The sequence below is a fragment of the Cupressus sempervirens genome, chromosome 11 (assembly GCF_028749045.1).
Source record: "Cupressus sempervirens isolate cs-2001-9-10 chromosome 11, ASM2874904v1, whole genome shotgun sequence".
NCBI lineage: Eukaryota > Viridiplantae > Streptophyta > Pinopsida > Cupressales > Cupressaceae > Cupressus > Cupressus sempervirens.
Window position 1 is genome coordinate 683,061,224 of NC_143128.1, and position 27,081 is coordinate 683,088,304.

General features: G+C 35.4%; 1 pseudogene; it reads left to right on the plus strand.

The window, feature by feature from the left end:
* The first annotated feature begins 488 nt into the window (after positions 1-488).
* LOC149531556 (protein DETOXIFICATION 27-like) overlaps positions 489-27,081 on the plus strand; it is a 46,824-nt pseudogene continuing 20,231 nt past the window's right edge.

Genomic DNA, 27,081 nt, shown 5'->3' on the forward strand with positions numbered 1-27,081 from the left:
TCATTTTTGAATTAATACAATCTTTCATCAGTTTTAAATAAAAATGAACCAACACAAAAAAATTAGAGAATCAACCAAATGACAACTAAACAAATTTACATTTACACAATATACTCCAACCAAAAAAAAATGAATAGCTAAAAGACTAAAATTCATCAAAACACATTCAATACAATTAGTTTCTAGGTAATAAGACTACATAAATATATAAAAGTGAAAATTTGGGTCAAACCTTACCTGAACACTAGACCACCCCTTGCAATATCATCCTAAATGTTGTCTGACTCATTGATCCATCCCCACAAGATCCTTCTATTCTTATGACTATCAAACAAATTTTTGGATGCATAGAATTTTCCATAATCATATCTTAGTCCATATTTTTTTTCAACACTTGTATTGTCTAGAACATACCCATCAATGTCTGTGAAGTAAGTCCCAATTGTATAATACTCAAATCTTGTTTCATTGAGGGATGCCTTCAAGACATGTTTGATCTTAGGCCCAGTAATAGAAGTATAAAGACCATGTTTTCCCAATGGAGAAATAGGATAAAAATTAGGGATCTTTGGTGTTGTAATTCTTCTCTTGCCAATGTATATTTATGCAACCCCCATCTTGAAGATACTTGGAAAATCAAATGATATTGTTGAATTAATAGGAACACTTTCAATCTGGCTCATTCCTCAACATTTTGCATATGTTTTGTACTTTCCAACCCAAACATTTTTGTATTCCTAGTTGAAGAACATGGTCATTGCCTAGATATCTAAAACCACTTTGGTGTTCCACATTTTTCTCAGTTGGCTATTAATTTTTAAACTTGAAATGGGGTTGATTGGTTCTTCCATTACAATGAATTTGGCATGGTAAATTCCCACAATTGGCCTCATTCTTTATCCCACATATGGGGTTAGCTCACTAACATGGATAGGTCTGTCTAAAGATACATTCTCTAACTTGTGGAATTTTTAAAAGTTTTTTGCCACATCTAGTGTCATGCTCTAGTAAGTTTCCTATTTTGAAGATACAAGATTTGTACAATTTTTGAATTGTTTAGATGTATATCTAGACTGAGATTGCATGCAAATTTTTTACTTTAAATGTATTAGATCATACTCTATGATAGAAATTTTTGACTATCCATGTTTTGGATCATACTCCAAGATAGATCGAGTATGATCCAAAACATCGATGGTTAAAAACTTGCATACAATCTCAACACACATATACAACCGAATAGTTTCCTATTCTATTACACTACATTTTAAATATCACTAGCTCTAATTGTTCAGATGGTTATGCTTCTAACTTCTAAAAAACTTCCATCTTGTGAATAGTTTAGGGATGTGGTACTATAGAATTATGGTCCTATTAACAAGAAACTTGTCAGATTCAAAAATTGTGATTAATTCCCTTTCAATCTGGTATTAGAAAATAAAACCATTTTCTCTTCATTATATGTTTTGAAGAAATATAGGGAAGGGATTTATACAATGGTGCTAAAATTTATGTTTTGAAACCTTGATATGCATTTTGCAGCATAAGCATCAATGGTCTGGAGACGATGATACCACTTGGTTTCCTTGTTGCCACTGGGTATGTACTAATCAATTCAAAAGTATTTCCTGTAATTAATAAAATGGAAAAAATGTAAATGTTTTCGACACAACAAGAATATATAATATTGATATGATAGTTCATGTTTATCCCTAATGCTTATAGGTTTAGGTTTATTTAAAGTCATATTCTTAAATTCTACTACATATTTCAGAATTTGAATACAACTACTTTACTATTTTGAAGACATGTCCATCTTGCTCCAAGGACAGGAAGCCTCATCCTATTCTCATCCCATGCATTTTTAGATAATAAAATCTCATTGTCATTCAAAGTCTCCCATGATTTTGAAACTACATTATTTTTCATAAAATTCTCATTTAAGCATTATTATGGACAAGTCAACCATTTCAATACCCTTTTTCTTGTTATGCTAGACTCTTTGAATCGCTTGCATGCTTATTTGAGTTTTTCATTTTATTTGGTAGTTTTGGTTCCACACAAGGAAATGAAATATGATGATTATCTAAAACAATAACTAAATGCCTGCTCTAAAAATTTTAACCAAAAAACCCTCTCTACCTTCTTATTGTTATATCCAAATTCTAGCATTTCCCACTTTTCCAATGGCGACTTCTTGTTATAACTACATTTAAACCTAGATTATACTTCTTCCAGTTTGGTTTGGCTTAAAAAAAATATTCAAGCTCTGATTTGTTAAGATGATCTGAAATCATGCTAATAGATGGACATTATTGAAAAACTACTATATTTTTAAATGAACCATCTAAACATTTTAAAACATCAAATGTATTATATAAGTCTAGCCACCTCTACTCTATGAAATTAGAAAGTAACTATTACCTTTCTCCTTTGTATGATCCAATTCATATGTTAAGCAGTCACAAATTCTACAACAAATGAGTTAATATCATATGCATTATGTCTTATATTCTAGTGTGTATTGATTGTTATATAAATTTGTATGCTTTTGAATGTAGTGTGAGGGTAGCCAACGAGCTAGGGGATGGAAATGTCAAAGGAGCCAACTTTGCAATTATTATTTTTGCAATTACTTCAACCATGATAGGCCTTGTTTTTTGTTCTCTCATACTTGTGGTTCTCCAAGAATTTGGTCTAATTTTCACAAATGGTACCATAATTATAGATGCAATTTTTAAATTGTCAATCTTGTTGACCTTTACTATGCTCCTCAACAGTATTTAGCCAATGTTATCAGGTAAACAATTTTTCTATTTTATGTGTATAAGTCCTTATTTTGTTCAAAATTGACTTACTTTTTCCAAATGATAGTGCTATAAACATGGTATCTCAAAAGAAAGGTAAAAACTGTAATGACCAGTAAGAGTTATAAGCATTCTTCTTCCTTGTGAATTTGAAATAGGGGTAGCAGTGGGATCAAGGTGGCAATCCTACATTGCTTACATAAATATTGGATGTTACTATGTGATCGGTGTGTCATTTGGAAAATTGCTTTGTTGGGTGTTTAAAAAGGGGGTTTTAGTGAGTTCAAATTCTATAAAATGAAAGTTTTAATGACTTCTAATAAGACCCAATGAACAAACACTCCCACATTCCTATCTTCTTAGAGGAATGGAGAGGGTGCTTCTTTTTGGTCCAGTGAACAAAATCTTTGGTTGTGTAAAGTGTTGGTGTTTTAAAATGTTATAGGTTTTAAATTACCCCAATTAGATTATGGTACATATAGGGAAAGCCAACTCCCATCTTCAACATGCCATTTCAGACATTGGGCCAACTATAAGGCTTGACCCTTCTTCTACTTCAGGCTCTACAAAACCTAGGCAGGTGGACCTCAGATTCAATCAATATGGTACTAGTGCAAAAACATACTCCTGAATCTATAATCATTATATTTAACCCTTATATATCCTAATAATTTATGTATTAACATAGATTTATAGTAGCAAATTGCAATTCTATGATATTCATAAGCTGAGTGAGGGCATTCTATTATAGCTCTTCAACATGAAAGGGAAAAGTGTTTGATTAATAATGTTGAATTCAACAAAACCCCTAATATGCAGTAGTAAGAACTAATGATCCTATAGCTGATCAGTGCCTTATCTATTGGGAAAATCCATAAATCAATCAAATACATATGGATATTTGAGACATATTCATCTATTCAGATATCTGATCTATCCATTCACCTTGTAAATAGACATCTATGTTCAATCTAAATCTCATTCTTACTTGATATCCCTCTCAATAAACTTGCAACCCTGTTGATTCCCTGAAGCATTTACATAACCCTTTGATTTATAAGCAACAATGAAACAACATTTAGCCTTAAGGGACTACAACTATGACCTAGGCTCTTTATTTAAAGATCATAAAACATTGAAAATTCACTAAGACGAGAGATGAGAATTAGAATGAAACTAATGAATTTTTTTCTCATTTGTATTCATTTCCTTGAAACAATACAATCAAATGCATGAAATCAAAACATAAAAACACCTAACATATTAGAACTAGTTGTATCATGTTCCCTACTATTGTTCATACAAGAGAATTATGCTGAAGAATGAAGGTGGAATCATAGATCTGGATCCAACAAACTGGTTTGACAGAAAGACTGAAAATTCCAACCAACAATGGTCTCACAATGAAAAAAAATGGAACCCTTACAATGGATGAAATATAGAAAGATATAGACTAAGATGAATTCTCGGATCTGATATCAGAATGACATCTGTCCACTTGGAATTCCATCCCCTACAACTAAATAACCTCTCTCTTCTTTCTACCCATCTGATCTGATATGGTTTCCATCATCATCCTATAACTAATTTGGACATATCTCTATTAAAATGATGAAAACTTTTTTGTCACCAAAAATCTGAACTGCATCATGAAATGCTAGTAAAAACTTGGGTTTAAACTAAATAACGGTGACCGAAATTGACCCCAACTGCATTCTTACCATGTTATACCCATATTCAGGTCATTACCTTACTAGAAATCACAACTAAACTTTGATACCTAAATGTGGTTGCAAGTTAGGAATCTGGGACAAAACCTCCTATAGCTTGAACAAACAAATTCATGTGTGAAAACTAACCTTAAAATTGAAAGTTCATCTTCTCTCGATTCTAGGGATATATAATATGCCTATATTTGCCTCTTGAAAGCCCCCTTAATTTGAAAAATACCCCCTAGCATGGCTTCTCTAGTTTGCAACCTTTTAAATTTTAAATTTTCAAGAATTTAAAAAAGTCTAAAGTCTAAACTTTAGAATAAATGTCTTTGTGAGATTTAAAAGTCTGCACATTTGAAAAAATAACTTAAAAAAAAAAAAAAAAAAATTTATTTTTTCATTTTTCTACCCTCTCCCTTAAATTTTGGGGTCAACTATGGCTTGACTTTTTTGCCACATGGCAGCCTCTGACTACCCTGCCAAGTTACCACATCATCGCCTAGATAGCACCTACCTCATCGCTGCCATGTCATCACTAGCTAAGACCCACTGACACGTGGTGCTCTCCCACAATTCCACATTTCTCAACAGGCTTCAATCTTCATTTTTTGAGATTGCACTGATCATAGGATTTGGACATGTGTCATGGTTTGGTGCATCGATCTTGATTTTCTATCGATTGCCACCTCATTGCCAATTGGGACCCACTGCCATGTGGCGGTAGCCTACTTACTTGCATTATTTAAACCTTGCACAACTTACTATTGTGGGCAAGCACCCATCACATGATCAGGACACGTGGCAACATTTGGTTGCTTCTCCATTTTTGGTGCCACATCATTGCACATGAATCTTTGTTTAAAATTTTGCAAAGGCTCAAAATTTGATGTCTCTTGGCTAACCATGGGCCCCACCCTTTGACCTATGGCTTTCCAAAAGCGAACGTCTTTAATTCATTTTAATTGATGTGTTGAGTAGTATTTAAACTTTTAAATTTACCCAACACAGTGAATGTGGGATTTATCATTATGCCTTGCTCTGTTAAAAACAAAACACTACTCACTTTTCCAATGCATGGGTTTTCTTAATGTGGTTTTTTCCTCTAAAGTAGCTTCCTTGCCTAGGCTACGTGGATTTCCTCTTCTTCATTGTTGTGCCTTTGTCTTTTGCATGTGAGCTAATCCTTGCAAATGGTGTGATCTCCCTTCTTAATGCCACCTTGGGGCTTCCTCCTTAGGGATGAGTACTCTAAATGCATGGGGCTACTTATTGGACTAGCGTTGAATCTATGCCACATTTTTCTCTATTTCAGTGTGGTCTTCTTTCATGCTTGGATTCTTCTTTTTAATGAAATGGCTTGAATACAAAGACAAGTAAGAACTTCCACCTGTATCAGCACTGCTAGATGATAAATAGTCATTGCCATAGCTAGAAGAGTATGCACCACTAGCTTCACTGCCACCAAGTGAACGTCCATAGCTCGTGGAAGGTAGGAAAATTAGATTTTGATCCAAGCAATGAAAATTCTTAGTATGAAAACCCTTTAACTTTTTCTATGATAGCTCCTAGCCCTCTTAAGTATCCACATAATGCTAAAAAGGATCGAATGGGGAGAGAAAAGGCGCAAGACAATCCAGTCCCTCCTGTAATTGACTACCCTATATGATGCATGGGAGGCTCTATTCCATGCTTAGCTGTGGACTCCCTTTCAATACTATGCTCCCCTATTTTTTGTGAGTTTCTTTGGCTAGCTCCTTGCTTTAAAACATGGGGATCCATGCTTATGGCATCCCTTTGTGCCATACCTTCAATGCATGGGTTTGTCTTGCATGGACCCTCTATTTTTCATCTTTTTCAGCTGCATCCAGGAATTGTAATGAATTTATTGATCATAACTACTTGTTAGAGTTCCCCATTGATGAACATCATATGAAGAACTGATGAGCTCTAATTTTAGTACTCTCGATTCGTATCATGTAGATTAAAGTTCACAAATCTTGTACATATTCATTTAATCAATTTTTTGTTTGAGATATTTAATATCATGATATCGCTTCTAACCCAACTTGGCTAAACTAGATCTTTTGTTCCTTTTGTAATACAATGGAGGATATTTATAATGGGACTTAATAAATATGGTAAAGGTGACTAGAGAAGTATTTCAAGAAACTATGTGGCAACTTGTTTTACTCTTAATTCCTCAACTTCCTCCATAATTCTAATCTTATCATTGCTTCTCCCTGTTTCCTTCAACTCTCGTCCCTATCTTACAGTCATAGATTTCCCTTGATACAAAAGTATGATACAACTATATATCAATCTAAGGTGGTTTTAATTGTTGGTAGTTGTAGGCATGTCAATGTTAATGTCAAAAGCCAAGTGATTTAGGAGATCCTTCTTCAGTTTGCAATCTTTGAAACCGTTGAATTCCTTCCATTTTCCATCTTGAGTATTGCGTTTATCCATAGTGTTGTTTACACAACATTTTAACTTCATTATTATAATAAAAAAAATTTAGTCCCCATGACACTTTACTAATTTAATGGTTCATCAATCGAGCCACAAAGTGGGTCCGGCTAAAAAAATTTCATTTTCAAACACCTGAACCATCAAACTAATCCATTGTTTGCTTGATACTGATTCAAAACACATTCAACCATTTAACAATCATTCAAAACCTCTTTTATCACTGATCAACAAACTGTGACTTTTTGCTAACAAGGCCTATCTGCTGGCTTTAAAAACTAATCTAAACACATGATCGAGCTCTAAAATCAGACACACTAATTCTTTTTTTTGCATACTCTTACCCTATCAAATCTCATCTCATGGTGAATTCTTAGTCAAAAGATATTGACCATCAATGTTTCCCTCTCAGAACTACCTACAAGAAAACATGTCAAAAAACAACAAAATGCGTTTGAATTTGGCTTCAAAAATTGGGTAAACTGATAATTGGGGAAACAAAAACTAGGGTGTTGGTTCACTATCATGAGGAGAGTATAAATCTAAAATTTGGGCTCATAAAAAATAACTAGGCACAAATGGTGAGTGGTCAAAGTGAGCTACTCAAATTTGATGATTGGAAACAATGGCAAAAAAGTGATTTTTGCAAATGGAATGGACCTAGAAAAGTGTGTAAACAGATTTGTCATGATTTAAACATTGGCACATTTGAAGTATTTTTGGAGGACAACATAGTGGTACAATCCATTCGATCTCATCTATCACATATTTTGAGTTATGACATCATAAGCTCAAACTTGACACATAACCTACTTTCAGGGATTCAAAACCTAGTCAAATAGATTCAAAATGACTCAAAATATGAAACATAGGCCCTCAGATATGGACACTAAAAAATCCCAAAGAAGTGAGTCATAAAACATAACTAGGTGTGGGATATTCAGTTGCAAACAAGGCCTTCTATCACTATTTGACACCTAAAGCAAAAATGCAGATTTGACAAATGCTCAAAATAGGACTTCATGAAATGGCTCGGAATGTCAATTTATCTTCATGAAAAAAGTGGATAGGCTAAATGGAAGGTGTTAGAAACATTAAACACCTCACAGGCCTCAAACTGATAGTCAAGTACACATGCATTTAAAAGCACCTATGGGGCTTAATTTTCTCAATGGTACTCAAAATTGGGGCTTCAATTTTGAGTCACAACATAAAGAAGGGCCTTTCCATTAAGATGTCGATCTTCTTGTTTCCCACAACAATTCTCCACCTTCCATATTTTCCAAGCCATCCAATAATCCTAATTGATAAGGCATATGTGAGCTACCAAGATTTGAAAACAACACTTGAGTGACTTGCAAATGTATTTTGGTTGCCTCCATGGAATGATTCTATGATCTGGCAAAAAATTTTATAGGAAAACCTAATTTTTTTCATTTAGGTTGATTGGTGTGAAGCTTGAAAACATCTTAATGAAATGATATACAAATAGCAATTTCTTAGTTTTTGAAAAATCTAATCCTACATAAACTCGTAGGCCTGCCGAAAAGGGTAAGAATGTGTATAGAGAAACATGCCTTCCCTCATCATCAAATTGTAAAGGCATGAATTTATGTGCTTCCCTGAAGTGTTCTTCTTTCAAATCTATACTATGATTTCCATATTCTAAAAAAATGAAATTGTTCCTAAATTTATGTTTTGAGTGAAGCCTATGAATATAGTTATAACCATTCAATGTAACAAATTATTCAAATAATCTTTCATTATAAAATTTACCTAAATATTGAGTAGAGGAAATGTGGTGACCCCCAATTATTCAAATAATATTTCATTAGCAAATTTACCTGAATCTTGAGTAGAATAATCCTATTTTATAAGCCATTACTTTGATAGAGAAATGACCATTCTAAAATTGATAGTTAACTAAAAGGCCTTTCCTTATAACCTTGGCTGACATCCCCTCCTCTTTCTTTTTAGTTTATTGATCTGTAATCAACAATTTTTTTGAGGTCTCTTTAGCTCTTTATTATAATTACTGATAAATGATGGAAAATGATGGAGAATATAAGAAATTAGAGTTTTTGTTACCCAAAAAAAAATATCAAAGAACCCAATTACAAATTAGGACTAATAATCATGCCCATTTTTCCCAAAAAAATATAGAGTAGGACATAATATATGTACTTGAATAGCGCAATATAATATTTTAGGTTGGATTGCTTATGGTTTCCTTCGAGATTGCTCCTAAAAGTAATTACCATGAAGAATGTGTCAAAATTTATATAGTAGGAAATCGTAGAACTCATTTATTTTCCTTCCATGACTAGTCCTTCTCACTGCCCTGCACAAAGAGGATTCCACATACAAGCATCAATTTCATGAGTATTTTACGTGTAGGGTTAATAGTTCTTCCTTCTCAATATAATTTACTGTAATAAAGAAATGCATTAGTCATTAACAACTGACCATTGAAATGCTACCAAGAATATCTTCATAACAAGCTAAACTATGAAACTGCAACAGAATTTGAGGAACTAAAATAAAAGTAGAAAATTTCTAATCAATTTAACTAACCAAAAAATAATTAATAGCTAAAATACTAATATATCCATTCTCTCCATGTTGAAAGATAAATTTTCAACTTTTTATACTCTCATATGTTTGTGGGAAATCTTAACCCTATATCAAAATAATGGACCATTTTACAGATTTCAATACTGTTGCATCTAGGTAGCTCTTTTATTCCTCTATCTTTTATCAATCCTCTTACCTTTTGAAAATTACTAGATCTCCTATTTTTACATAAAGACATAATATGCTCCATTATTTAGATATAGGATTAAGATAGGGATGATGCTGGAAAAGGTTACAGAGTCACACTTTGTACCTGATAGTTGTACTTTTAAAGAAGCTCCAAATCCCTTTCAAAAAAACTGACTATGTACATATCCTACAATGATGCCCTATTTGTTTGGTTAACACTTGTGATTTCTCTAGCTAAAATGAAAGTTTTTGTCTTCATCTTAATAAGGTTTTAATTAAATATTGCCAAGCAAATCAGAATTTACAATTGAAACCTAGCCTTATTCATGCAATGCTTCAATGCCATGAAAAATAGCAAGGTTGTGTTTATATATTGAAGGTCTTGTTGCTTTATCACCTTGTCAATGTTATTCAATCCATTCTTCTTGCTCACTATTTCATATTTTAGATTGTATAGCTGACATAACTAGAAATAAATATTAGTGAAGCTACCAGTCCTTCATCTAAGAGAAAAACAAATTATTAAAACAATGTAAGTGGAGTGGATATTTAATATATGGTATATAGTGCAAAAATAAAAGGTAGTCAACAAAGCATGGAACTACAAGTCCTTCCTAAAAGGTAAGGTTTAAAACAACAATATCACAAGCAGTTGCTAAAGCTTTTGCTATAAAGCCTTTCTGAAATTATAAGCATGTACACATGCATATGAGTTCTCCCTAGCCAAGTACTCCAAAAGACTTACTTGGCTTACAAGTAAACTCATATTTTTTTGGAGATTTTTGTGGCTTAGTTTCTGATGCTAATTCAAGATGGAATGCTTCTCATTCACAAGGAATATTTCAAGCTATCCACTATCTAAATCAATATAAATATATGGTGGATCCTATTGAACTAAATCAACTAGATAAGATGACGAAAGATCTGAATATTTCCAATGACACCTAGAACTTTTCCCCTGATAAGAATAAACATGAAGATTTCATGGGCCCTGATGATAATGCACCAAAGGAATATGTCCTAGCAAGCTAGAATGATGAACTTTTTGCTACAAACTTTCTGGAGTCTCTGGAAAGTAATGATGGTTGGGGCCCTCATAAAGGATGTTAGTCACTTCTTTATCAAGTTTGATACTATCAAGTTTTGATGTGCTCTAATAATTATACTTCTACTCTTAACTCCTTGTGCTATATAAACATTTCATTTTTTTCCATGGGTTAAGTTCTTGATATGTAATAAGATGTATTCCTTTATTATATCTAGTTCCAGAAGAAACTTCTAGAATTTTGATACTTTTCTATTGAATATATCCAGCTGAATTGATTGTATCCAGTGATTAAAACATTCTAATATCAAAAATAAAAGGTAGTAACCAAAACATGGAACTACAAGTCCTTCCTAAAAGGCAAGGTTTAAAATGACAATATCACAAGCAATTACTATAGCTTATGCTATAAAGAAATTCTAAAATTATAAACATGTACATATGCATATGAGTTCTCCTTGGCCAAGTATTCTTCAGATTCATTGGGAACAAAATGCAAGAAGAAAATTGGAATATTACAATGCAACAGATCAAATTTAATATGAAAAACATTCAAGAAATTTCTATGAGGACAAGTTCATGTATTGGTTATAAACAGATTAGTAAATAGTTAAGGTAATCTATGCAAAGGAAGAGACAAATAAACTGCTTTTCCCAAATGCAAGTTGAAAGGCCTTTCAAATAAGTGGCAACCGATCCTTGGCCTATATGAGAAGATGTTGTATCAACTTGGGATCGTTAACATTATTGCACCATTTTCCAAGATTGAATTCATAAAAATATAGAAGACAAGGTAAAGGACAGTCCATACAACACCAAAAAAAAGATTTGGCACAAGGCCTTTGTAGTAGAGTTCATATTTTAGTAAGACATAGGTAGGGATGGAATTTAGGATATCATTCATTTCAAAAGGTCCATCTCTAGGCCTATGATGAGACTACAAAACCAAGTGAATGTTTGATTAGAATAGAGTAAATAAACCTCTTTTTTTTGTTATAGTGGAATTTTAGGGTTGAAGATCATTTTTTCATCCACTTTAGCTCAAACTACAATAGTATTAATTTCATACCTCATGGATATTCCAAAGAGCATCATGCCAGAATTTTTGATGAACCCAGTGAGCCCAATGCTCCATTCCAACCTGTATACACAAAAATGAACTTAGAAAATCTACAAAAATGTTTCCCAAAAGTGATACAATGCAGTTCTAAGATGCATTAGTTCAATCTAGTAAAATTAATGAACCTTCTAGTTAAGACTTCCTAACTATGTTATCTTGGAAACACATTTAATCCTTCCAAGAAAACACATACATAAACATTGATGTAGAAGGATCAAAATATGAAGTTTATTAAATGTAAATGAAACATCATGAAAATTAAAGCACACATCAAATGAAATGAAAGACAGAGAAACACCACCAATCACACTTTCTTCATCGGTAAATTCATATATAAAAACATAAGAAAGTACTGCCACCAATCACAATATTAAAATTGTTGCCATATGAATTATTTTACTTCAAACTAGAGTGCAGATCTATCAAACAGGACCTTAAATAAAAATTTCAGAAAAAAAATACTAGAATACATCTCTTCCCAAACATATGCATTTTAGATTTTCCAAAGCTTGTAAGCCAACATATACACCTAAATTATTACAAGAGTTTTGCTAGTCATCTTGTATCTGAATAATGATATTTTGGATGAAGTGTAAATGAGCATAGGGACAAATGGTGGCTTCTTTCCCAATAAGAGTTACAAATATCTAAAATCCACCACACTCTTTGGCATGATTTATGATTGATGAAAATGAAAAATTCAACCAGACTTGTGCAAAAGCTATAGAGATGTATCAATATAAACACTTGTAGGACTAGAAAAATGGGTTAAATGCATAACATACTATGAGAAAATCACAAAACTCAATCAACATATGTTAGCACCCACTAGTCTACCATGAAAGCCAAACTAATTAAGAAAGCAATAGAAACCCCCTTTTTCGTTTGTAGCTCCCATGTTCTTCTTTCTTCTCCAAATGATTGTGGCTCCAATTCGCCTATAGTGCACACAAGGTTGAAGCCAAAGCCTATGATGTGGATAATGCCATGATAATACTTGAAGTGTGATTTTATGTGAGAGATAGAATGAAACATGCAAAGAAGTAGAGACTCAAAGATTCAAAGATTCAAGGACTTTCAAAACTTAAGCATTCGGATTCAAGGACACAAATTGAGAGAAAGAGTGTTCATTTTATAATCAACACTCAAAGTGAGGGCATTGGATTTGTCACCCATAGATGTGCGACATTTCAAGAGATTCCTATGATGCATATGAAAAAATATGCCAATTGTGAGATTCTATGACACATGCAAGTCAAACTTGGCTAAAAGTGGAAGAGAATCTATAACGCATCATAAGACACCTCAACCCACTTAAAGCCAAGAATCTATGACAAAGAAGCCAAATAGAGACATGCATAAGAGGTAATAATATTTGATTATGATAAGTCTTAGCCCAAGTGTTGAAGGAGAATCCATGAGGTGTCATATCCAAGTGTCATGATGATGAAATATTTTATGGAATATTTGAATTAAAAATCCTCTTATTCCACAAAATAAGAATTAGTAGAAAATGGAATTAATGATGGAAAATGGAACTTAGGAAATTAATAATTTCCATGGTTTGCAAATGATCAATCAATTAATTAATAAAATTAATTAATTGAGGATGATAATTGGGAAGAATAATTAGAAAGAATAGGATTAAATTATGGGTTATTTAATCCTATAGAGAAAAATAGCAGATGATTAGCCAAATTGATTAAATGAATGTGATCGTATCCTTTGATGAAAATGTGACGATGATGGATATCGAATAAGATGATGAAAAGGTAGACCAAAACCATGGTCAAATTAATTGATAGATCATTGATAACATGCCAAGAACACATGACATGAATTAGTTGATATGTAACATTTAACCGACATTGTAAATGCTACAGGATTGAAATTGATTGATAAGGTTTGATCATAATAACATCGACAGACGCTGTCAATATTATTAAAATGGTTAATGATGCCATGATCTAACATTGAAAGCCTCAACAATGTCAAACATTGAAGTACATGAATGATAGTTTGACCTAGCACTGAGAGCCATGACAGTACTAATGTCAGATTGATAAGATTGATAAGTTGATAGGTTTCCAAGGCACTGAAAGCCACAACAATGCCTAGGAGTGGATAAATGATGATTGATTGGGATTTTTGATATGATTTGGGTTGATTAGGATTGATTTTGAGTGATTCCACATTGATTTTGAGTGATTTCGAGTTGATTTGATATGATTTCAAGTTGATATGAAATTGATGTGAAAGGGGATACAAATGATGAAATATGGTCAATCTGGCCAAAAGATCAAAGTTAGTAGAATGAGAAAATGGGACAAATTAGTATAAAGAAGTGATGAAATTGTAGATTTGAACCATTTTTGAGCATCTACATTTTGCCACTCTTTGATACAATGTGATTTAGAGCGTTGTATCAAAGAATAATTGATGAGAAAGCTACAACATGCCCCAGTAGGGATCATATATATGGGTGCCCCCCCAAGAAATTGACTAAGATAATCATATGATAAGTCAATTTATAAAAAACAATAAGACAAAACCATAGCAATTAATGGAATGAAAATCAGAGCTAAAATGTGAAAGTTATGAGGCCTAGAGTGCAGAACAGGGTCACTCTAGAGCCTGAGAATGATTGCATGGGTTACCAATCAAGAATAAGAAAAAATGATGAAATTGATATTTCATGTTTTCCACAATGAAGATACAAATCCAACACAACTGACAGATTGTAAATCTGAGTTAAAATGCAAAAGTTATGGGCTCCGAAGTGCAACATAGGGGCGCCGGGAGAAGTTCTGGGTATCCTAGGTCCCCAACTACGCCCAAAACTCAACCAAGTGCATCATTGACGCACTTGGTAAGCCAAAGTATGCCATGAAAGTACCAAGTGCATCAATGGTGTACTTGGGAAGCCCAAGTGGTCTTAGAAAGTGAAAAATGTGCCTGAGAAGGCTCTGGGGGCCAAAATCAACATGACGGGGGGGGGGGGGGGGAACTAGGAGCCCAAGAGTAATTGCAAGGATTAAAACTCCATATAGTGACCAAATAATTAAAATGATAGCTCATTTTGTTAAAAAGAAATATATGAGTCCAATGTAACTGACGGTTCATAAATCGGAGTTGAAACACAAAAGTTATGGCCTCTGGAGTGCAACCTAGGGGTTCTGGGAGCAGTTCTGGACATCCTAGGTCCCCAACTGTGCCCAAAACTCAACCAAGTGCATAATTGACACACTTGGTAAGCCCAAGTATGCCATTACAGTACCAAGTTCATCAATGAATGCACTTGGGAAGCCCAACTGCGCCCTGAAAGTGCAGATTGTGCCCTAAAAGGCTCTAGGGCCCAAAATCAGCCCGATTGGACTCGGAATGACTCGAAACTGTGTGTGCATGCCCAAAATGATGGAAAGATGCCATAACATGAGGGAAATCATAAAAAAAAAATTGTATTTGGTCAAATATGATGAGACAAATGTTAGACTGAGGTTGAACTAGGTGGAAAGCCACAAAAAGTTGATTGACAGTGTAGGATGATGCAAGAATGCATGAATGCGAGATGAAGATGATTTGGTGAATTAGAAGACATGATTATGGTGATGGAGAATGAGATGAAGAAGAAAGATGAGATGAGGAGATGTTAGTATGAGGGAAATACTTTTGCTTCTAGAAAGTGCACTATATGTCAAATGGAGTTTTATTTTGATATGGCAAATGGAATGCAAAGCATCATGGCATAAAGGGCCAGAGCGCAAATGCAAGCCTTTTGCGTAAAAAAGAACGATGTAGATAAAAAATGACCTTGTCCTTCCTAAGGCATATGTACATGCCCCAGACTCTCAAAGGTACATTGTAATAGACAAAAATGGAAAAAAGATGACCATGAACCATCCCGGCCAGTCTCATAGATTAGTTTTATATCATCGAGTGGCATAGGAACATGATCAAAGAAAATAAAGCAAAAAATAAATCACTCACTAAACAACATGAGCCAACAGCTATCCTTGTCCATTATTACTTGCTTTTTAGTGTTTTAGGTGTTTAGATGTTGTTTGACATGTTGATGATGTGGTAGCTTTGTTTGTGGATTTTGTTGATAAGTTCATAGTGATCTGTTAGATTGATTATTGGTTCATGTTGGTCAGATAGTGTGATTGTCTTGAAAGTGTAGTGCTTTGAGTTTCAATCTGTGAAGTGCAAGTGCTTACACAAAAGGGGTGGTTATCCATAGTGATTATGTACAAGGTTTATTGCGTATTTTTAACGATTTTTGTGATTTGTAGGGTTTTTTGAGGATATTTGATTTTTTTGTGTGACTAGTTTTTCTTCAGGTCATTTTAAGATTTTTAGGGTTTATTTCAGGACATTTTATGATTTTTAGAGATTTTTTAAAGATCATTTTATGATTTTTAGGGATTTTTTCAAGATCATTTTATGATTTTTAGGGATTTTTTTAGGATCATATAAGCATATACAAGTGTTAGCTCCAGTTCGTTATGCGATAGGTCCAACCGATAAAAAGCACTTAGGGATATGCCCCTAGTTCAAATTCAAACTCATGCACCATGTAGGTAATATGCCCCCAAACAAGATGCAAACTATGTACAAAGGCCAATGACAGAGTTTGTGTGTAGACTGGTGATGCTTAGGCAAGGTAACAAAGGACATTAACCAGTTTGTGAGCCATGATAAGGGACCAAGGATGTCTTGCAATATGAAGGATATGATCAAGGAATGATAGAGGGGGAAAAGACTAGATGGAATCCTAATAGATGGAGGAGTGACACTGATTACACATGGCACCTGTTTGCCAGGTTTTCACCATGGTATTTGTCCAAAGCAGCTGTTTGCTAGGTTTTCACTTTTGGACGGAATTTTTCTCTTGACTCAAATTTTTTGTGCCAAGATGCCTGTTTGCCAGTTTTCATCAAGGCATCCATTTTTTCATGACTTGTTTCACTTTTTTCTTTTCTTTTTTCATGACTTTTTGGTATTTTCTTGGTATTTTTTCAAGACTTTTAGATGAAATCAAGAATGTCACTGACAAATGCTGAGAAGATATATGTTGTTGGTGCTACTAGCTGATAAGCTCTAGAGCCATAACTGACCATAACTACATAGGATCCATTCTGAGTTTGTAGCTAAAATCAAACCACTAGAAAGGCCTCGAGATATACCATCATGTACCGTATGTAAGACAATGTCTGTCTCTTGCGAATCAAGGCATCTAAGGATAATTGGGTCATAGAAATGTCATGTAGCATGTCACTGATGATGACATATGCAAAGGCTGGTTAGATAAAGGATTGATTTTGGTTATAGGACACATTAGGTAGCTAGATTGGGGGATAAACAAAGGGATATAAGGGAGGGTTGGGAGGGTTCAGACCAATGACCTTTCGCATGAATGCTGATTGAGAGAGCTCCAAAAGATTTTGTGGCATGTTGAACACTGGAACACTGATATTCATGGCATTATATTTTTTATTTTGTAGCAATGGGAGCTACGTAGCTTTTGATTTTTTATAGTCTAATGGCACCTTTTGATTTTCACCAAGAGACCTATGCTTGCTATCTTTTTTTCTTTTTGCTTCGTAACTAGAAGGTGGAGTACGCTCCCCAAAGTATGCCAATGTGTTCTCTTTAGAAGAAATTGCTTCTTTATGATCTTCAATCATAATTCCTTCAAAGTCTATTATGAGAGTGTCATCATCGTCAAATTGATCAAAAATTGGTGGTCCACATTGGTCCCAATCCAAAGGTTCAGGATAACTTGAAGAGATGTCATCATCAGTGTTGAATGGGCTTTGGTTGAAGGTAGATATATGGGTAACTGATTCAAATCGGTCATTGGGGTTATGCTCAAAGGCTAGGGGGTTTGTTTGTTTCAAGTGGGATATCCTCAGATGCCTTTTCATTGTTCAAAACATCCATAGTCTTACACATAGGTACCATAGTACTAGGAGGACCTATTCATAATGGTTTAAATCCAAGCCCCAAACTAGAAGGTTGTCCTTCTATAGTGATAGGTTCAATGATTCCTTGTTTCTGAGATCCAAGACCACTATAGCCATCATAGCCTTGTTTCTGCATGATGGTAAACCAAAGTCCATACTTTCTAGGAGATATCAAAGTGGGTTCTCATTCTGCTTTTTCTTTCTCAATACATACTGATGTATTCTCATTGATAGAAGTATCATTCTTTGTACTGATGGGAGAAATTAGTGACTCCCTAAAGTGAGAGACTTGAGACATAAAGTACTCTCCACACCCATTGTCTTCAATCTTCATCTTTTCCTTGGCTTTACTAAGTAGTATATCAGCATCCACATACTTAGAGGAATTTGTGGGTTGTGCTTCATTATTTGTTGGGATTTGGTATGCAGTAGCATCTCTTAGATTAGCACAAAATTGGAGAGGATCTAGATCATCGGGGATGGTAACCTCTATGTTTTGATAGGAAAACTTCAAACATTGATGATATGTAGAAGGGATTGCTTTCATAGCATGAAGCCAAGGGTGTCCTAGTATCATGTTGCAATTCATTTCGATGTCTAGGACATGGAACAATGTGTCTTCAGTAGCTAGACCAACTCTGACCGGTAATGTGATGATGCCTCTAGAGAAGCCTTCACCATCATCATAAGATTTTATTGTGTTTCTTCGAGAGGGATCCACATCATCTTCAGAATAACCCAAATTGTTGACAACCTTAAGAGTATAGATGTTCAGTCCTGCTCCTCCATCTATTAAGACACGTCTGACTTTGGCATGATGGATGAAGACTTCGAGATAAAGGGGATCATTATGGTTAGGTTTGTCCTTAGGAATACCATGGCTTGAAACTGGGCAACATCAATGTTATCTGGGACTACTGACTCTTTAAGGGCTTGCTCCAAGATCTTCTAGTGTTGGGGGGATGCACGCAGTAGGTCCAAAATGGATATTTGTGCAGGTATTTTTTTGAGTTGTTCAACAAGGCTATAATTAGATGAAGTAGGAGCAGTAGGTCTACTTGGGGGGTGCAGGTCTAGTAGAAGCAATAGGTCTAGATGGGGCTCCAGATAGGTTGATCTTGCTACGGTGTGTAGTGACAGCACATAGAGGGTCTTCTGCCTTCAATGTGAACGTGGATATGTAGAAGTCAGACTCATTAAAGTAATTGATGGTGTAGTCATAGCCAGTGCATGTGTAATTCACATTACCTTGTGAGTTTGAGTTTGAACTTGAGGGTTTCTCTTTTTCATGATTACCCAAAGGATCTTTGAAAATAGTATGATTAGAGTTGGATGCTAATAGTGATGGATCAACTATGATTACACCATCATCAATAAGGTCTTGTATTGCATGTTTCAATTGGAAGCATGATGAAGTCTTGTGTCCTTTGGTGTGATGGTAATCACAATACTTTTTGTCATCCCACCAATCTGCTTTAGGTAATGGTTCATCTTTGATTGGGGGTAGCTACAGGAAGTTATTACTCAGTAACTGTTGCAATGCAGTCTCAAGTGGTATTCCCAATGGTGTGAATTTCCTGTCTTTGGTTCTAGGATGTCTTTTGTCTTGTGTGGAAGTCAAGGTTTTATGTTGTGGAATTGATGTTTGATTAGAGGTTTGTGAATTTTTAGGGTTTACACCTTTCAAAGTTAGTTGAGGTTTTGATGTGCTAATTGTGTGGGCCTCCACAATCCCATCATTAGTCACATTCTTGTTTTTGGAGAAAATTTTTGCCTTGTCATTAGACAAGTTGGTATTTATGTTATCCTTGTTTATCTTGAGGATTCCCTTACGGATAAGAGCATCTTCAATACTAGCCCCTTTTTTCATTAGTTTAGAAATGGTGCTTGGACTCTTGATTTTGAGTTCATACATTAAGTCTGGGACTAAGTTTTCAATGCACAGGTTTACTTGTTGTTCTTCAGGAATGTCTAGTGAGCATTGACTAACTAGGCTTCTCCAATGCAGTAAGAATGTGATGAATGATTCTCCTGTCTTTTGTTTAGTTGAGCACAAATCAGAAAGTGTCACCTCATTTGTAATGTTAAAGGCAAAGTGGGAGATAAAATTATTTGCTAGCTCTGACCAAGATTTGATATTACCAGGAAGTTTGGAGTACCATTCAAGTGCAGGCCCACCTAGAGAACAAGGGAACAATCTCATAAGGTACTTGGGCTCATCACCGAGTTTGGTACATGAAGCACAAAATTCTCAGATGTGATCAATAGGGTTTCCTTTTCCTCAATATTTTTCAAACCTTGGAGCCTCAAAGTGTTTTGGGAATGGAGGCATATACAGAATTTTATCGAATGGATTAGGATGTAGATCCCTTTCTATATATAGAGCCTATTTCTTTTGGACTCCCAATGCCTCGACTTGTTTGGAAAGTTGTTTGAATTGTTGTAATAGTTCTTCATTGGGGTTTTGCATCATGGTCTTTCCATCAATTCTTTTGTGTCTATGAGTAGACTGTTTGCTGTGGTGAGAACTATGTCTACTTGGTTCTGACATTTCTGTGCCTGATGAGTCTAATGAAGTGTCACTGGGTGGTGGAGGTAAGTTGGCACCTCGAAGATAGAAAGGTCCCTATTGTTGGGGAACTTGTTGTGGTATTTGATGTGGCACTAGTTGTGGGATTGACTACAATTGTTGTATCATGTGTTGTTGTTGTGTCGTGTGTTGTGGTTGTTGTTGGGATACCTCTATTGGTTGTATGTGAGACTATGTGCATGCTTGTTGTTCTAGAGGTATCTGTTGAGGTTGTTGTGGCACATGTTGTTGTTGTAACAAATGTTTCTAGTATGTGATTTGGTATTCCAACTGTTGCTTAAGTTTCTCTTGTTGTTTAGCAAACATCATTTTTTGTTGTTGGAATTGCTGCTGAAATTGTTGTTGATAAATTATGTGTAAGTCAAGTGGGTCCATATGGGATTGCGTGTTAGGAATGTTGGATGTTTGCCCCACTTGTGGTTGTTGTCATTGTGTTTGACATTGTTGTTGATATGTGGGATGTGTGTCAAGTGGATGTAGACTTGGTTGTTCCTTGGAAGTGTTGATTCCTTGTACCACTGTAGGTTGTTGTTGTCGTGGGGGTTGACTAAGTCCTTGAGAATTGAATGTCATGTTTGTATTGTTGTTTTGGTACCTTTGTGTTTTAGATGTTCCTGCTTGCGACATCATATTGACTTGGCTATGAGATGTGTCCCTGTTAGGAATGGGTGTAATGTCAATAAGACTTTTCCTTTGTGCATCTATAGGGATGGTTGCACTTGATGTTTCACATGTTGTATTTATGAGAGGCTCCATAGTGTTTGATGTCGTAGCATGAGGTAAAGTTAGAAGCAAAGGTGTACTTTGTTGATTTTCCTCCAAAGAAGGTATGTCTAGCATCCCTAGATTATGGGTCCCTTTAGGTGCATCTTGTTCTTGCATCATGTGACTAAAATCAAGTCTTAATGTCCTTTTGGGGTGTTTAGGGATTGGTGGTATTTCATCAAACAAGGGTTTAACATTGATGTGTTCAAATGTACTTTGGACGATTTCAATTGTTGGTTCTTGATGGGACCTTATAGGTGCCATTATTGTGTTTGAAAACTCCAAAGGTTTTTTTTCCTTGTCTAAGTCCAAATTTATCATGGGTTGGATGTTTTCAATTGTTGTGATGGTTTGATTTTTGGACCTAGGACCTTCCAAGTTTGGGTTAAATTTGACAATTTCTTGGGCTGCCAAATGTTTGAAGTTCTTGCAAAAAATTTTGTCTTGACATGCCCTAGCCATTTCTTCATTAGTGATGCCATAATTAGTGTCAGAGTCATCACTTAGGTGTACAATACCTTGTTGTATGTTTGATGTGTTAGGTTGGCTGAATTCAAATGCATGTGATTGTTCATCTTTAGGTGAGGTTGGTACACTTCCTCCTCCTGGTGGCATTGGCATGAATATAGGTTCAAAGTTAGGACTCCATTGAACCATCCCATGTGTGGGGGAAGGGTTTGGAGGAAATATCATGGTAGGTTCATTGTTCAAGGTTTGTTGTGCCATAGCTTGATTATGAGGATCTTGCAGATACATGTTCAAGGGATCTGCTAGTAATGGTTGTGATGCCTTGATTTGGTCTTTGTCAAAGGTTTGTTGGATTTTCCCTCTCTTTCTTTATCTTGGACAAGGTTTTGGTTGTTCTTGTGCCTCAAAAGTCAAAGGTTGATAGAGTTTCTCGAGCCTCTAAGCTGATTGTCTCCTAGTAAGTGCTGGCATGATACCTAAGAGTGCAAATGCAATGGAATTTTTGAGTGTTTTGGGTGATTTTAGAGTGGTGGGTATGCAAGAAATGAGTGTTTTTTGGATTTGCAATTGTTTAGGAATGTTATGCAATGTGAAAAAATGCTAAATGAATTATTATTTTGATGTGCAAAGTGAAAATGTCCTAGGGATATTATGCAAATGCAAAATGCAAGGTGATGTTTTGAAGTTTGACTAGAGGGGATGAAAATGACTCTAAGGTATGCAAAATGATGATTAGGGTTATGTTTTGGACTTGTTAAGGATGATAAAGGTTGATGTATGAAAGGTATATCATGCAAAGGATGATTTTATATGGTTTTTAATGACATTTGGGACATGCAAAATGAGGGTAAATGCTCAAGAAGGTAATTTGGTTGATGGACAATTTGATAGGGTTTGGTAGTGAAAATAATGTTAAGGATTTTGATTAATGCAATATGAAGGGGATATACTATTAGGGTAAGTCAAAATGATGCTTGGGGATGCTAGGGATATGATTATTCTATAACAAGGGTATATGGAAATTTTTGAACTTAGGTAAAACCTTTTAGAAAGTATTTTGTCTAGGAGTGCAACCTTGAAATAAAGGACTTTGGATCTTGACCAAAAAAATTGATAAAAGACAAATAGATCAAATTGATAAAAGATGAAAAGGTCAAATCTATCAAGACATAGATATATTTTGACCAAAGAAAATGATAAGAAAATATTAAAAGACTAGTCAAGATCCATTATGCGTCAACACTAGGAGATACTCTAAGACTCATACTTTGTTTAGATTTTTGACTAAATTCAAAGGTTTTGGGGGTTCAAAATGACATTTTGAGAACTCAAATTGATTGTGATGCTGAGCAGATATGTGATACAAAAAATGCCTATAATGCAAAAGGGGATTTTGGGTGCAAGAAATGATTTTGGGTCAAGTGCAGAATGGGTAGGTCTAGAGGCTCCTAGATGCAGTTTTGGGGTCCTAAAGTGCAGTTCGGAGGCCCAAAATGGTCATGCAGGTACCCAAGTGTTCCCTAATAGTGCCAAGTGCACCCTAAAAATACCAACTATGTCATTGATGCACTTGGAGCCAGTTTGGGTGCAGTTGGTAGTTTCTAGGCACAGTTGGTAAGCTAGGAAGAATGTTTGCTGATTCTGAGGGGTATGGTTACCAAAATGACATGCCAAGAAGCCAGGATGTTAGGGTTGATGTTAGGATGGGTTGGGAGATGAAAAATTAAGGTTATGATGTATAGAATGATATCTTAAGTGAAGGTGATGACGATTAGGTGCTATAGAATGCAGATCTGGGCAAGCTAGTGCAAGGGGAGCTAACCAGGTACCTAAGGACACTGTTGAAGCCCTAAAATGTTATCTGGAACCCAAAACTAGATATTAGGACCACCAAGTGCACCTAGACAGTGAAAATTATCTCAATGACATAGTTGGGGCCCAATTGGGTGCAGTTGGTAGTTTCTAGGCGCAGTCGGTAAGCTAGGCCGAAACTGAGGCAATTCTGGAAGCTATGGTTTCAGGATTGATATCATAGAGAGGTCAATGGTAGAGGACAATGTTAAGGCTAGTTTGGATGCTCAAAATGATGATTAGGACACCCAAAATGATAGATAAAGTGGTCAAGATGATTAATAGGTATGCAAAGATGCAAGGCGGTGAATGCAAAGTGCTAATTCTAAGATGGGAATGCAAAAACTAAGGAAAGTAAAACTGAACCTAAATGGATGTAATATGAAAAGTAATAGGTACTAAATGAGGACTAAAAGGTGCAATATGAAGTCTATATGATGTAAGAATGAAGCCTGGACTAGGGTGAATGCAAGTGAAATCTATGCAAGTGTGAGATCTACATTTTACCAAGCACATTTAAGAGCACAAGTTGCCATGTTTTCCAAGGTTCGAGTGTGTTGAATAAATGTTTGTAAAGTTTGATAAAGGTTGAAATGTTTTGGCAATGTGTGAGGTTTTGACAAGTTCAAATGATATCCAAGGTGTAAATTTAATAGTTTGGCTTTTATCTTGATTATGTTTTACACACATGCAAGAAATATTAAGACAAGAATAGCTGTTGTAAAAAGTTAACAAACACACCACAACCTAGGCTTTTAGGACTGTATCCACTGAATTCCTACTTGAACCGAAGTTTAGCCATGCTTATCCAAAGTGGACAACCTAGGATCTTGGCACCACAGGCTCCCCCTTACAGCGCACTCACTTCTTGAGGCTACCAAGATCCACTTCCCAAGGGATTGTTGCCTCTACTAAGGACCACAAGAATGTAGGATGTCTTCACTGGAATGGTTGACCCCTTGAGCTAGTGGATAGAAAGGATTTTGGCCACTAAAACATGGTTTTTAGTAAGGGCATCCCATTCGGCAAGTTAATGATAAACTTTCACAGAAGGTCTCCCAGCCCCAAGAGCCAGGGTTTGACGCACCACAAGGGAACTGGAGGAGAGCTATCACGCAGCAATACCACCAACACAACTTTCACTGTAATTGAGTTTTATATAGCGGCTAGAAAATTGACCTGGCTTTGGCCTATTATCGCTCTGAGGTCATCCCCTGGCATACCCAATATCGAGTATCTTGGTCCAAGGCAGGCCTCCTATAGAAGTTACACAAATTTCTCTTACACCCAAGATCTACGAATGGTGAGGGGAGAGGATACGTCCAATGTAACTCCTAGGGATCTAACACTGTAGACACACAAGCCAAAAAAGAAAAAGGTTCTTTTTAAGCACCAAATGAAATGTTATCTAATCTAGGAAATCCACACACATAGTTTTGAAAGAAACACAAAGTCTTTGACAACGTCCTACAAAGCACACACATCAGTAGTTTGTTATGATCATATCTTCATCCAAAAATCACCACATGCTGCAAATAGATCATCAATAACACAAAATCACCTAATGTATGTCCTAGAGAGTGATAGGAGCTTGAAATGCAGATTTTGATTGGTGCATGTGCTTACTATGAACCTAGGTGTGCTCTGACAGTGGAAATTGCTCCCTAGAAGGCCAAAATGGCTTTGAACATCCCCAAGTGCACCCAAATAGTGTAGACTATGTCAATGACATAGTTGGGGCCCAGTTGGGCGCAGTTGGTAGTTTTAGGGCATAGATGGGAAGTTAGGTGCAGGGTGTGGGGAAATGGTGCCCAAACAAGACCTAGAAACTAAAATTTTCAAAGCTACACTCCCAAGTGCACCCAAATAGTGCAGACTATGTCAATGATGTAGTTGGGGCCCAGATGGGTGCAGTTGGTAAGCTAGAAATAGAAAAATGAGATTTTGGTGGTTTTTGGGCTCCTAAAACTACTCCTAGGGGTCCCAAGTGGGCCCTAATAGAGCAGAGTGTGCCCTATGACAGCAAGCTAATAGAATTCATGAAACAATAGCATACAAGCATTTTACTGGACACCCTAATTAATCTAGGTGTGAAAAGTAAGAGTAGATAGTTTTTATACCCTTCCAAGTGAGCTCCTTCCTTGCACCTACAAGCACAAACAAGAAAACCCAAGTTAGATATGCATGTTCACATCGGGTTCACCAAATGTAAGACCAAAAAAATGGGTTAAATGCATAACATACTATGAGAAAATCACAAAACTCAATCAACATATGTTAGCACCCACTAGTCTACCATGAAAGCCAAACTAATTAAGAAAGCAATAGAAACCCCCGTTTTCATTTGTAGCTCCCATGTTCTACTTTCTTCTCCAAATGATTGTGGCTCCAATTCGCCTATAGTGCACACAAGGTTGAAGCCAAAGCCTATGATGTGGATAATGCCATGATAATACTTGAAGTGTGATTTTATGTGAGAGAGAATGCAACATGCAAAGAAGTAGAGACTCAAAGATTCAAAGATTCAAGGACTTTCAAAACTTAAGCATTCGGATTCAAGGACCCAAAATAAGAGAAAGAGTGTTCATTTTATAATCAACACTCAAAGTGAGGGCATTGGATTTGTCACCCATAGATGTGCGACATGGCAAGAGATTCCTATGATGCATATGACATAATATGCCAATTGTGAGATTCTATGACACATGCAACTCAAACTTGGCTAAATGTGGAAGAGAATCTATGATGCGTCATAAGACACCTCAACCTACTTAAAGCCAAGAATCTATGACAAAGAAGCCAAATAGAGACATGCGTAAGAGGTAATAATATTTGATTATGACAAGTCTTAGCCAAGTGTTGAAGGAGAATCCATGAAGTGTCATATCCAAGTGTCATGATGATGGAATATTTCATGGAATATTTGAATTAAAAATCCTCTTATTCCACAAAATAAGAATTAGTAGAAAATGGAATTAATGATGGAAAATGGAACTTAGGAAATTAAGAATTTCCATGGTTTGCAGATGATGAATCAATTGATTAATAAAATTAATTAATTGAGGATGATAATTGGGAAGAATAATTAGAAAGAATAGGATTAAATTATGGGTTATTTAATCCTATAGAGAAAATTAGCAGATGATTGGCCAAATTGATTAAATGAATGTGACTGTATCCTTTGATGAAAATGTGACGATGATGGATATCGAATAAGATGATGAAAAGGTAGACCAAAATCATGGTCAAATTAATTGATAGATCATTGATAACATGCCAAGGACACATGACATGAATTGGTTGATATGTAACATTTAACCAACATTTTAAATGCTATAGGATTGAAATTGATTGATAAGGTTTGATCATAATAACATCGATGGACGCTATCAATATTATTAAAATGGTTAATGATTCCATGATTTGACATTGAAATCCTCAACAATGTCAAAGATTTAATGACATGAATTATAGTTTGACCTAGCACTGGGAGCCATGACAGTACTAATGTCAGATTGATAAGAT